This window comes from Festucalex cinctus, chromosome 9, assembly GCF_051991245.1.
Source record: "Festucalex cinctus isolate MCC-2025b chromosome 9, RoL_Fcin_1.0, whole genome shotgun sequence".
Taxonomy (NCBI): domain Eukaryota; kingdom Metazoa; phylum Chordata; class Actinopteri; order Syngnathiformes; family Syngnathidae; genus Festucalex; species Festucalex cinctus.
In genome coordinates this window covers 8,294,804-8,306,942 of record NC_135419.1, presented here as the reverse complement: position 1 = coordinate 8,306,942, position 12,139 = coordinate 8,294,804, and positions in this window count along the sequence as shown.

Genomic DNA, 12,139 nt, shown 5'->3' with positions numbered 1-12,139 from the left:
TTTGTTGACATTCCCTTTAGCGCAGCACCATCTTATGGATGCATAACGTAACCCCAGCCTCTACTGTAGCGCCTTATATATGGAAAAAGTTGTAAAATATGTCACTCATTGAAGGCGCGCCTTATAATGCGGTGTGCCTTATAGTGCAGAAAATACGGTAATTACAAGGGGACTTGGTGGGTCTTACGAAGCTCTCACGTAATGTATGTTACTCACATGTTTGTGACAATGCCAGTCAATACTGAGCATTATTTTTGCATGCAGTCATTCCTGTTCATTTGTATTAATTTGGCATACAGCAAGGCTGCTTCTAGAACTTGATTTAGTGGTTTACTTGTGATATTCCCAGGGCCACGTCCAGTCCCCCAGACGGTGTAGGAAACTATCTTGACACCCTTTGACCACACTGTAATTCCAACATCTTCGAAATGCAATACTGCACTTCACCCAAAGTACCACAATCTACTTGGAAAAAATCAAATAAAAAAATAAATCCCTTCGAATGGGGAAAAAACAGAACCAGACGCAGGGCGCGGCGGCCATCTGCCTCAACTGTCTGGGTTGTGAGGAAATGAAAGACATGTGGGTTTGGGGAGAGAAATGCCCCATAAATAATATCATAAAATCAAGCCTAATAACTAATAAATAACAAAATCCCCTTTCTAGTGAAATTAATCCAGTGTAATCCACTGATTCCCAACCAGGGTGCCGTCGCATTCTGTGCCTTGAGAGGGAAAATATCCAGTTGAACTTAATTTGTCTGAAAATTCTTATTTATGAATTCCAAATATATCTTTGTTCATCTGCATAAGACATTAGATGTAGGGCTTTGGAATTTTGAAAAACTGTCCACATTGTAAATGTGATTTTATTTTCTCAACATCGAGATTGCAATTTGGTCGTCATTTAATTCATCAAAGTCCTCTTCTCATGTACTCTTTCAATTAAGTTTTTTTTATTATTATTACACGATAGATAATTTGATCCCTTCAAATCATTGTACACAGTAAATTTTGTAGACAAAATTTTACTCTGAAAAAGACTAAATTTGGTCCCAGTCTAAACAGAGTAAACTTTACACTCGGAAGAGAGTAAAAAATTCTATATAGTTAAAAAATAAAAAAATAAATAAATCACTCAAGGGTTAATTTCAGCATGGGAGACGGCCACTCTATCACTTGAGCTATGCCATGCCTCCTGTTGGATAACGTTGCTGGTGTGTCCAAAAGGTGACCAAAAAGGGTTGGAGGTGAGCATTCAATCTGACAACAGTGGTATATTGACACACAATATAGCGGGTTGATTGGCCATCTACCAACCTGAAGGTTCTGTGATCGTTTCTCAAACCTTGAGTAATTAAAAAAAATACATATATCGGTATATATATTTTATTGTCTTCCAAGAGTAAAGTTTACTCTATTTTAAACTTGGACCAAATACAGTCTTTTTAAAGTAAATTTTACTAAACAAATTTTTACTGTGTATGGGGTAACGCTGCCTTGCTCAAAAGATAAACAGACCTACAAGGAACATTTGCATCCGAACAATCCACAAACCTTCATCTTTGTCTCTTCGGATGATCCGGCAGCATAGCAACACACCCACCTGCTGCTGTTGACCCCAGTTGTTCAGTTAATTGGCTGTTAATTGCTATCCTCTCTACAAGACACAATGTATATGTGCGTCTATATTTAGGCTCGCCACTTCAATAGCTCTTCATGCTAAATTACAACTTTCAGCCAGGCACTGAAGGCCCCATTGTGGTGTGTCGCTGTCCCCCTGTGTGAGTGACTGACAGGACACATATACACAACCCAGCCTCCTTTTATTTCTCCTCTTCCATCAGCTGCCGTGTGACACCTGGATCAGGCGACAGCGTTGCCTCTTTCTCTGTCTGTCTGACTCTCTCTCTTGCTCCACCTCGTCAGTTTAAAACCGCATCTGTCACAAGGGATTTATTTATTTTTTTCCTCGCACAGGCATTTTTACTTTGGTATCGAAAAAATCAGACAGGACTCAATCACAGTAAATGATATTTTTGTGTGTTTGTTGGGCATTACATGATGTAAGTTCTGGTTTTCAACCTGTACTGTTCCCGACCTTTCCTGTTTGTCTGCTATTCCTGAACAGTGGAACCTTAAAGGTCAAATTGTACTGTAGGCAGCAAGCAAGAGCAGAAACATGTGACTCATGTGGAATTGCAACACGAGGTGGCAGGGGGGTGGGGGGGGATGTTTGTCACCATGTCAGTTTGACTGATGACATGAGGTAAGTGACAACGTCATTTGTTGGAAATCCCGGGTAAATCTGCCACCTCTCCGTTTCTTCATCTTTTTTGAATCACCGTATTTATCTCTCCTCTGCATCTGTTTGGTTTCACATGTTGAGTCTAGGTTGCACAGAGGTCTGCGGGGGCTAGATGTGAATTTGATAAAGAGGGTGAAACAATCAGTGTGCAGGGGGCTCTTGACTTTTCACTAAGTAATACTAGGCTGAGAGTGCGTAACCAAAATGATGCCCTCTTCAAACATGATGGAAAAGGCCATGGATTAGCTTCACCAAGCAGTAAATGCTTGAAACAGTACATTTTTCACCTGGCTTGTTTCTCCACCATGTTGCAATAGATGTGTCAGCTGTACCATCGTAGCAAAGTGACATAAAGTAACCAAAAATTGACAACAAAACAAAAACATTTCAATGTTCTGAAGTGTGCATAGCTGTCACATATTTAAGAAGTGAGCAACGGGTTTTAGTACACCAAACCACAGGTGCTAGAAAATGAATTGATGAATTGGCTTCCCACTTCTGACAGTGTCCACTGATTCAAATTCAAAATTTGGATTCATTTGTCACTGAACTAGACTATGGACTCATTCACTGCCAGCCATTTTTAAAGCAGATTTCCCCCATAGATTATTGTTCTATGATAATATTTGACAAAATTCTTTCACTAGGGAAAAAAGTTTGTGTCTAGTTTTTCCATTCTTTAGCAATCAACAGGAAAGGTTTTTTTTTTTTTATTTATTTATTTATTTATTTTTTTAAGTTTTTACCAAAGTCACCAGTATCTGACCTAAAGCAATCAAAAGCAATATGCTAAGCAGAATAATGATTTGGACTTTGACACCTCAAACTACAAAAAATGACTGCAACATTGATTTTAGTGTATAAATAAATAAATAAATAAATACCTAAATAAATAAATAAATAAATATATAAATACATATTTTTTAAAAGAATAATATAATAATAATTTAAAACTCACAGCATGGATGAAGTTTATTAGAGGGGTTGTGATATTCTGCTGCTACAATAACAATACAGTCAAATAAATTTTGTCAACAACTAGTACATCAACCCAGCTCTTGAACGAACAAAAATGTACCTGCATTGCCAGAAAAATCATTATCATTATACTATCAAGTGTTATTAAACCTGTACGCCACAGTGGGGATTCCAAGGTAAACACATGGCTTAGCTTTTGGAGAGTTGTATTTTTTTTTTTGGCTGAGTATCACACTTGAGTACCACTTGTCAAAGTACTTTGAATTTAAACTTAGATCTGTTGGGGTATTAAACCTGTAGGATGACCTTGATTGAATTGATTTGATTTCTTGTGACAAACAAGCAACAACATCAAACAAAATCACACACATGCATTTCAATACAACACCAAAAAAAAAAAAAAAAAAAAAAAAACATAAAACAAAAACATGTAAACAGATAAAGCTTAGGGCCAATTATGGACCCTTGAGGCACACCATAAGTGATCTCAGCTAATTCAAAACAGATCAAAGAGCCAGGGTCTAGAACATCGTAGCCAGATTGCGTACACGACTGTGGTGATTGTACACTTCAACACACCACTATACAACTTTTGACACATTTTATTCCTTTATTTCAAAACTCTGAGAAGTGTACACTCCAAACCTAGTGTAACACCTCCTCAGAACTTTTTTTTTAAGGGCGATGAAGACGTTGTATGACCTATTTCCCTGAGAAAGACAGCAAAAAGGAGGTGATTAGGGAAACAGGCATACGAATGTAATTTTACCAGTGGAGTCTTTTATTCCACAGTTTGGACCAAGTGTCTGCAATTAGATGTGACAGGCAGAGTGTGTTACACACACATTGATTTCAGTAGATGAGAACAAATTCTTACTGTCTGCGCCTCGCTCTTACGCACACACACCTCGACCAAGGTGTGCTCAAACCTGAAAAAAAACAAAAAAAAAAACACCCTCATCATTGTGGCAATTGTGGAAATAATCATCATGGTAAGGCGCACCGTCGTTATCATAATCAGATCTGTGGCGGCACGCGGCTCTACCAGAATGCAGCATGGACACTGCTCGTAATAATTGGTGGAGAGGTTGATGCATGTTAGCCGGGAGTGCTTCGCCAGTATTTACACAGCGCTATTATACCAGCACATAATACCTTGCTGATTATCTTTTCAATGAAGGCGTTGCTATATTAACAGTTATGATAATAGCGTGGCTGTGATAATCTGCGCAACCGGTGCGCTTTCAGATGCTAATGATGATAGTGGGTGGTCCTAACACATCAGCAGTAATGGCTGATTTTGCTAGTGAACCAACTGGTAATGTAAATGTTGTCAGGCCAACTTGCCACCAAACTGTCGGGAAGAACAGCTACTCTACAGGTCCCTGATGTTGATTATGCCACTTTCCTGCACTGATTGTGAAAGTCAACCTTAAAAACATTTCTTGACAATAAAATGTCATATGTGACCTCACTAGTCTAAACATGGCGTTCTGATTTATATGACATTTTTGGAATATGAGTTATAACGCAAAATTTAGCTATTTTGATCCATCTCAGGGGCGGCCATTTTGCCACTTGCTGTCAACTGAAGATGACATCACATCTCAGGCCAATCAGAGCTCACCTGCTTTCTGAAGCTGCGCTGTGATTGGTTGTTACCTGAGACCTGAAGAACTGTGATGTCATCGTCAGTCGACAACAAGTGACAAAATGGCCGCTGTGAGATGAAAAACAACTGTATTTTGCTACATAACTCGTATACCAAATATGTAATATTAATCAGAATGTCATTTTTAGACTACTGGGGCTGCATTCAAAATATTATTGTCAAGAACCCTTTTTTAGGTGACTTCCTCTCATTGACTCCCACCCATTTTCACTGAAGTAACCCCATCCACTCCCAGCTGTTTTACTGGGTTTTGACTGATTTTGCAAGACCCGTAGAATATTGTGTATATTGCTAGAAAAACATGGAACCTACCAAAAGAAAGATTAGATCTCTTCTTTCATCAGGAAAAAAAAGTAGATTTCTGTTTCCGTTTTGCAGCAATTATCATTAGAATATATCTCAGTTTCATCATTATTCACATATCTGTTTAAAACAGTGGGGGAAAAAAGCTTGTTGCAACATGGCCCTGGTTGATCTCTTTCTGTGCTGCCACCTGCTGGCCCGTTTTTGTAATAACTACCGTTGCTTCAAGTGTTCTCCTTTGTTTGTTTGTTTGTTTGTTTGTTTATTGAACACATAAACATAAACAAGTAGCAGTTACAAATTTAAAATAAAGAAGAAGCTTATTGAAATCATAATGGTTTACATTTTCAAAAGGAGGAGGAAGAAGTTAAGAACTCTTCAGTTCAGAGGCTGCATCAAAGCCTTCTGTATGCTCTAGCATTACAAAAAACCCCACAAAAAAAACAATAAAAACGTATAAATACGTCTTTGGGAGCATGGTAATATTTAAAATAGAACGTATTTATACGTTTTTGGGAGCAAATTAGTTAATTAGGCGAGAAACCCGTTTATCCCAATCAGTTGTCCGTGATGAGGGCATTCAAGAAGCAACTGTCCCTCAAACTCCCATTCCCCTTCTTTTTGTGATGCTCTGTCTGGCTATCTCTTCCACGTATACACGCACACACACACACACACACACACACACACACACACACCTCCGCGGAGTCTGTCCATCCGAAGTTGCTGAGATAAGAAGATTGAGTTTTCCACTCAGTGGAGCGAGAGTGCTCTTACGTCTCCCCCCACGGTCCACCCAGCAGCACCTGTGTGTGTGTGTATGTGTTTATATGCCCTCATGACATTTTGGGTCGAAAGTGGAGGCGGGCAGAACACACAGGTGCATTCTGAATGTCCATAATTTTTGAATATGTGTGTGTTGGAAAGGTATCAATCAGGTTTTAGAGCTGTGCAATTAAACATCATCATCTTCATCATCATCATCATCCCTGATGAGACATACTTGAGGTTGGCCTCAGCATGGTTCCAAAGTTGGACACACTGAGGACGATCTTTTAATTGGCTTTCTTCTTCAAAGTTTGTCTTGCACATTCTGCCTCCCTCGTTCAATCTTTCTCATCTTTTCTCTGGTGGTCGTGGTGGTCTTAGCAATGTCTCTATGTCTGTAGACAGCTTTCGTTCTGATAATGAATGTTCATTCTCTTTTTCTTCCCGCCGCTGTAGTGGAAATATAGAGTAGAATCCTGCTGTACAAAAAGCAGTTCATGTAAAATAATGCGACTGTTGAACCTGCTTCATAGCTAATTTTCTTTAGATGGCACAGGAGCTTTTTTTGTCAGCGTAGAGAGAATCGAACAAACGCACGTTTCGAAAGTTCTTTTAATGTGACCTTCAGACGTCTGCTAGAATTAAAAAAAAAAAAAAAAAAACTTTCTGCACGTAAACCTTCAAATCAATAGGAGAATATCTGCATAAAAGAAAGATGAAAGTTCTGGAATTGTCCAACCTTATACAGGAGTGAGACGCGTGTAGAACTTTTAGACATTACAATGAGGTCTCATTATAGGCTACATTTACATGCAGTCAATAACCATATTAACCTCTCGCTGATATTTGTCCAATTTGGGGCTTTTTTATGTATTTGATGCCTTATATAAAAGAAAATGTATTTTAATAAAACACTACAGGATGCGGGCGGTACGGTGTATGAGTAGTTAGCACGTCCGCCTGCCGGTACTGAGGACTCGGGTTCGAGTCCAGGCTCCGGCCTACCTGGGTGGAGTTTGCATGTTCTGCCCGTGCCCGCGTGGGTCTTCTCCGGGTACTCCAGTCTCCTCCCACATTGCAAAAGACATGCATGGCAGGTTAATTGGGCGCTCCGAATTGTCCGTATGTGTGCTTGTGAGTGTGGATGGTTGTTCGTTTCTGTGTGCCCTGCGATTGGTTGGCAACCAGTCCAGGGTGTCCCCGCCTACTGCCCAAAGCTGCCTGGGATAGGCTCCAGCGCCCCTGCGACCCTTGTGAGGAAAAGTGGTCAAGAAAATGGATGGATGGATGGATATATATATAAGGGAAATTTCATTTCGTTCATAGCACAATACTGCTATATTCTTATTCTTTTATGTGCATAGAAGGCATTAAAAAAACAAAAAATAACTATAAGGGTCTGAACCTTTTGAATAGTTGAAAGTACAAATATATTCATAATTAACTTAATTATCACACTTCAAGAGCAGTGCCCATTTGGGCTCAAATACAACCCACAGGTAAACAACCATAACCAATAAACAAACACAAAAAACAGAATATGCTCTTTACTCATGTTTTTGATATTTCACCCACTTGGGTGACCCCTTTTATAACCCAAGGTATGTATCAAGGGTACCTCCACTGAACGGAACATTGTTTGTGTTCTGCTCTATTCACAAGGAATCTTGGTTGGGTGCAGGAACTTCCTGCACGTGCGGCAGCCATCTTACGTTGCCACTCGAGTGAGCCTATTTTGAATACACTGATTTCTCTGCGGCGTTTTCACTTCATTTTCTGTTTCTATGGCGAAAATACCGCAGTGTGTATAACGTGTCTGTCTGTGGCGCACAACCCATAGGAAATAAATTCAGAAGCAGCACAGAACCACAATTCGAATGGTGACCTTTCAAGTTAAGATGTTTCATTGTGTTAGTACTGATTTGATTTTCATCCCTCATCCACCACAAAAAAAAAACAAAAAACAACAACTTCTTTTTATAACAGGCAATATTAAATGTGTTGTAATGGCTTTGTATCCACAGTCGAGCCACCGCACTCGTACTTGAAGTGTCTGCGTGTTGTCGGGTCGTAATGTCTCTCTCTGCTTTCGCCTCAGCTGTTTGTTTCTCCTCTTCGCTCCGGCAGACTCATTATCTTCTCGACAAGCAGCATGCGTTCGTCAGCACTGATTAGCGACATTTCATTCTGAAATCGTTCAAGTAAGACAGTTTGATATTTGACAAATGAAGATATGTCGCTCTTTAATCTTCCTCCGCTAAACTGTGTCAGTCAGAGGAGATAAAGGCTCGGGTTAAGTTTTCCGTAGCATTCAAGCTCGGATTGATCGTAATCCAAAAAAACAGCCCATGTTGAAGGCAAAAAAAAAAAGGAGAGAAAATGAAACACTTGCTTAATTACTTTGTAAGTGAAAATACATCAACGGTAATTAAATTGCTGAGTTCTCAGAACTGATGTGCGAATTTACATATCTAATGAACAGTCATGTCGTCAACACAATTGATTTGCGGGCTTTTTCATATGCGATAATGACTTTGAGATTATTGTTTGAAATGAATAGCTTTGTTGAACAGCCAAGCCAGAGGAGAGAAGATGATGAGCGAGGGGGAGACACTGTACAACTTTCAAAGTTCCCGAAGCAACGTTTTTAAACGCACAATAAGACAATTAGACTCCCCTATAAACTAATTACTGTATCTTTAATTCCTGTTCAGATTAAACTGCAATCGTAATAAGATGGCGCCTCAGTGGAGATGTTTGTAAGCAAATGGGGGAGGAGAGACACAATCGCAATTAAAGGTGGAGTCGTATTTTTCTCATTAAACAAATATTTAGCCAAGAGTTAAAAGTGCTGACATCCACTCGGAAGACGCTGGTGGGTCTGTTTGGCGCCGTCGCTCGTTCTCTGGCAGTGAAGGAAAGGATCTGCTTTGCATGGCCCCCAGTTACACACGAGCTGCTGTTAACAGGAGGTGAGCCAGCCGCGCGTCCTCCCTGACAACGCGTTACGACGACGGGCTGACTCTTTTCGCTTTGAGGCCTCAAAGTGGCGGGCTTAACTTAACAGAACAATAGCAACTTGCTACACTGTTATTGCGAGAAAGTGCCGCTAATGTTGTTATTGCGCCGATCCACCGCAGGCTTGTTCCCATGCTGCCAGCTAATGTTGATGATGCTCCTCGCTCCGCGAACAGCGTCGCCTCTGATGGACTCAAAACAACTCCTTTCAGCACCACTGACTCGCTCTTATCATAATTTGATTATTTTAATGATCTTGTTACTAAACCACAGACACTGCACTTGCATACACCCGGAGGGGGGGAAACCACGGTTGAGCGCACTGTATGAATCTCACATGAAGCTGGGGAAATGTCCGAGGGTGACGATAGACGACCATGTGTGTGTGTGTGTGTGTGTATTAATGCGAGCATGCAAATGTGTTATGTGCTTCACTTTGCGCTCACAAACACAACCTAGCAGCACCGACGTCAGCCGCGCCGCCGACGGAGAGCGGCGAGCTTGTGCAGAAGAAGTGTTTGCATAAACCAGCCCTTGTGCACTATCAGTCAAACACCACAGCCAGAGGGGGCTCGATTGTGGCGTTTTATCATCGCCTATTGAATTATCTGGATTAATTTAACGCATTTAGGATTGTGTGTTTTCCCCAGCTCGCGACTCTTCTGTCTCTTCGTTAGAGATAATTGCGCTAAGTGGGTCATCGCCGTCTTGTCTCGCTTCTCTCTTTCCACATAGTTTAAGCATTTCCAACTTCTTCAACAAAGTTTGGCCAAATCTAATGATTCACGTCATGATTCACTCAGTGCTTGGTGGCTGAAAGCCTCGGAAAGTAGGCGGTTGACTCACAGTGAGTGGAGGAGTGCAGCAAGGCAAAAAGCATGGCCGAACGGGAGCTTTTTAAGATCACCTTTAATTTGATTTTACGTTCTTTCACATCTAAGATGGACGCTACTGGGGTTGCACTCTACTTGTGTTAAACTACTGATTAGGCCTAAGATGGCCGGTAGCTGATGTTGCAGTTCATATTCATGCCGCATGCAATGTGGCAAATTAAGAATGAACATCGCTAACACGGTTCGTCATTTGCGGCCCAACTGTATTTTTACACTATTATTTCTCTCTCTCTCTCTCTCTCTCTCTCTCTCTCTCTCTCTCTCTCTCTCTCTCTCTGTTTTATCAGTAAGTCTGAATTTAGAGTTGCATACATTTTGGTGACAAAAAAATAACCAAAAAAAAAAAAGTTTCGTTTTCTTTTGTTAAAATGTTTTGTTTTGTATGTTGTTGTTGCTCTGTGCGTGTTATTTGTATGTTTAAGATTACTGCAAAATCTATGCTAATTTATGTTAGCTTAGCAAAGCTACAGAAACACATTAGCTGTTCCTCAATATCAAGAATACAGAGGACGGTCTTGTGATCTTGGCCAGTACGGACAATGTGATAATATATTTCTTAAGCATGCTTTGTAATTGAAAGGCTGTCTACTTGTGAACGTCACCCCCCGGCTGTAACACATTTCCATAATTCATAACAGTTATGTTACGTGACTAAATTTCAACTAACAAACGTGTTTTCCACTCTTTCAATGTCGTGTTTTGATCACAGCACAAATTGCATCTTTGGATATTTTCCCAGCCAAGTCTTCACAAGTAACCAACAGATGCTTCCTTGTTTTAAGCTAGCAGAGGCGTACTCGTACTTTCAATAGGTATGGGATGATTACAAGGATGTAAGGATGGACAATAACACAAATTGAGAAACAGTTTTTGCTTTGTTAGGGAAATAGTCCAAGTCAATGCTAGCTAGCACTTTTTTTTTTTTTTTGGAATGGGTATTGAATGTAATTGACAGTGCGTGTATATACATATATGTGTGTGTATATATATATATATATATACCCTTAAGTACTTAAGTATATTAATTATGGGTTTTTCTTACACAAGTATCTGTACTTCTACTTGAGTGCAGAATTCATGTACAACCTTGTGAGAAACACAAACACATCGTCAGCCCTCAATGAAATCTAATTAAACATGTCTAGCAGCCATCTCTAATTAACAGGAGCTCACCACTTACTGCTTGACCTCTATTTAGCAACACGGTGTTCTATTTAAATTTGCCAATCTCCCACCAAATATTAATGATGAAAGGAAAGATGCGCTAACCTCGTGCTGTTTGCCAAATTGGTTTAATTAAGTTGAAGGCAACACTCAAGATGAAAGCAACTCGCCGTTGTAAGTGCTGTAGCCGAACGCAACGATCAATGCGCGAAAGTTAATGGAAAGTGTGCTACCGCCGAATTACTTTTTCCACACGTGCCTCCTCCTATTTTTGTGCTTGTTTTTTTTTTTTTTTCTGCACTCGGCAGGCTCGGCTGTCATTTTGCGACGGATGCTCACCTGTGAATAATGCATGAGGAGCAGCGCGTACGATTACGCCGGTTAAAAAGTAATGAGGCATCGGCGTAATAAAAGCATGTCTGCCATTGTTTTACCAAGTGTCTCACACAAGCCGTCGCTGGCCCCGGGTTCAAATGAAAACATATCCTTGTCGTCCCTGACGGAGCGCCGCGTTAAGAGCGCGAAAACAAGAAAACAAAACCAGGCCTGTGGAGCAGGCGCCACTGAAGCCCCCACCCCCCCCCCCCCCCCAAAGCACAGCGCCATGATCTATCCCAGGCTATGAGCTGTCACTGGGGGCTTTTCATGTCTGAGCTCGGGAAAGATCAGTAGACTCCCCGTCTGAGCTGGGAGCCCTTTGATAATCGATGGAGCTTACAGTGGCGCTTCGCAACCACGGCGAACGTTCACGGCCCAATTAAATTGCACCGCTGTCCTCTCCTGTTTGTTCCTCCGGATTGCGGCGGCTATTTCCTGTTTGGCTTAAAATCAGGCCTTGCGCTTTTGTGAGCGTGTCACGAGTTGACAGCGCGGAGATGCGTCTGTATCACAAAGCTCCTCCGTTTGGAGTCTCGCCACAATGTGTGTTTTCAGCTCAGCCCGCCGATGTTTTCTGTCGTCAGAACATACGCACAAGGCTGACAACGTTTTGACAAAAACGACGCTCCTCCTGAACGACATGCTTTGGCCTTCATGA